We start from the raw sequence: 2,678 nt of genomic DNA, 5'->3' as shown, positions 1-2,678 counted from the left end.
TATGGATAAGAGTATGAAGGCTTCTCGGGCTCTGGGAGTGTCATCCTCTGTGAGACAACAATACCATCCTCGCACCTGGTCCAGGCCCTGGCAAAGGTGTACCCCAAGTCGTCAGTCTCCTGACAGACGATGGATACTGCAGACTTCTTCAGGAGGCCAAAACCCACCTTCCAAAAACCACGGTTTGGATCTGGGCAAAACTCTTCTTGCACCAAACAGGCAAAACCCTCCAAACAGGGTTTTTGCCTTCCCTCTCACTGTGCAAACCCTTCTATCACCCTTCCTTCACACCTGGCGTCATATCACCTCAGACGAATGGGTACTATCCATCTTGACCCGAGGCTACCGTATCCAATTCCACCAGAACCCCATTACTCCTGTCGTCGTCTCATTTGCGTCCAGTCCAAAGAATACAGTACATCGGTGCTATACTGGACCTGCCACAAGACAGAGCGGCAGACATCATTTCCCTAACCAATGTCGTCCTTACCCAGCCTTCAGTCACGGATTTCCAAATTCAGAGGCTTCTCGGCCTCATGGCCGCAACTACGTCGGTCCTCGTCTTTGCCAGACTAAAGATGCGTCGTCTACAACTGTGGTTTATCCGTAAGTGTGCCCCAACGAAAAACGCACACACTGTCCTAACCCCTCCTCCCAACATACGAGACTCGTTACTTTGGTGGACTGTCCCTTCCAATCTCTTTCAGGGAGCACCTTTCCATCCTCCATCACCCCAAATCACCCTGACCACGGATGCTTCCCTGTCGGGCTGGGGTGCTCACATGATGGTCATGTGTGTGGGAGGCAAGTGGAACACCCACGAACAAGGTCGACACATAAACTTCCTGGAACTGCTTGCAATACAGTTCACTGTCAAGAGTTTCTTACCACTGATCAAGGGAAAATGTGTTACGGTCCTCATGGACAACACCACTGCACTCGCTTATGTCAAAAAGCAAGGAGCCACGGTCTCCCTACGTCTCTGCAACCTTGCCTTCCAGTTATAGGACTTTTGCATCACCCACAACATCTTCTTGATAGCCACGCACATCCCAGGACACATGAATGTGCAGGCAGACCATCTAAGTCGAGCAGGGCTCAGTTTCCACGAGTGGGAAATGAACCCAACCTACCTCCTCCCACTCTTCCGCCAACAAAAAATGTCTTCTGTTTTGCAGCCGAGGAGGCAGGGACTCACATTCTCTAGGAGACGGTCTCCTTTATCCTTGGTCCAAGAACCTCCTTTACTTGTTCCCTCCCTTACCCATGCTTCTGAGAGTGGTCCGCAAAATCGTCAAAGACGGCGTGGACTGCATATTGATAACCCCATGGTGGCCGAGGCAACCATGGTTCTTGACCGTCCTCGAATTGTCAACAGGGATATACCACCAATTTCCTCCGGTACAGGATCTCCTCTTCCTGTCCGATTCCCCTTTCCTACATCAAGACGTACCACGCTTGAAATTGACAGCGTGGAGAATAACGTCAAGGGTTTTTCCACCCGCGTAGCGAACGTTCTACTGAACGCCAGAAAACCTACTACGCGAAGGTCCTACCATTATAAATAGCAAAGATTCTGTTCTTCCCTTGGTGAAGATGCCCCTCGAGCCATCTCCGCAGGTCTTGAGAAAGTTTTCCAATTCCTCCTATCCCTCGCTGACTTGGGACTTTCCCACTCATCGTTAAGAGTTTATTTGGCCGCCCTTTCGGCCTACCATGTTCAAGTTGACGGAGGCACACTGTTTTCCCATCCACTTTCAAAACATTTTTTAAAAGATTTATTGCATCTCTACCCTCCTGTCAAAACTTCTATCATTCCCTGGGACCTTTCTCTAGTTCTTTGCCAGCTCACAAGGAAACCCTTTGAGCCACTCGCAACTTGCGATATGAAATGTCTGTCGTGGAAGACGGCCTTTCTGGTTGCTGTCACCTCTGCAAGGCGAGTTGGAGAAATACTGGCTTTCAGGCATGACACGCCATACTTTTCCTTTTTGCCAGATGGCGTCTGCCTCGTACCTGACATCTCGTTCCTGCCAAAGGTAGTGTCAGAATTCCACCAGGCAGAGGTCTTCCTCCCGGATTTCTTCCCGGCTCCGACATCTTCAGAAGACAGACTGTTACACACCTTAGATGTGAAGCGTACGCTCCTGTTGTACCTGAACAGAACCCGCCCAGCGAGACGTGACTCCCAACTATTCGTCTCGTACGTACCATCAAGTCTGGGGACGCGCATCACGGCTCAGCGCCTCTCAAGGTGGATTGCGGGTCTCATCCGCCTCTGTTACCTGATCGCCAAACAGCCATTGCCTGGCCCTATCAGGGCTCATTCAACTCGAGCTGTTGCAGCTTCCGCTGCCTTCCTCCAGGGAGTGCCCCTGATGGACATTTGCAAAGCCGCTACGTGGGGCATGCCTAACATCTTTATCAGGCACTACGCCCTAGACGTCCGCAAAAACTCTAATAACAACATGGGACGTCGCATTCTATCTTCGGCTACGCAGTAAAGACCTGCCAGCACCCTCCTCCAGGTAGGCCACTGCTCGCTAATCTCCCCATGGGTGTGAAGCACAGAGACCACGTCGAAGATAAACAGGTTGCTTACCTGTAACTGGTGATCTTTGAGTGGTCATCTGTGCATTCACACCACCCGCCCTCCTTCCCCACTGCTGTCAGCTTCT

This window comes from Gekko japonicus, unplaced genomic scaffold, assembly GCF_001447785.1.
Source record: "Gekko japonicus isolate JY-2015 unplaced genomic scaffold, Gekko_japonicus_V1.1 scaffold1874, whole genome shotgun sequence".
Classification (NCBI taxonomy): Eukaryota; Metazoa; Chordata; class Lepidosauria; order Squamata; family Gekkonidae; genus Gekko; species Gekko japonicus.
The sequence above is the reverse complement of the archived record's forward strand: the minus strand, read 5'-3'. Positions refer to the sequence as shown.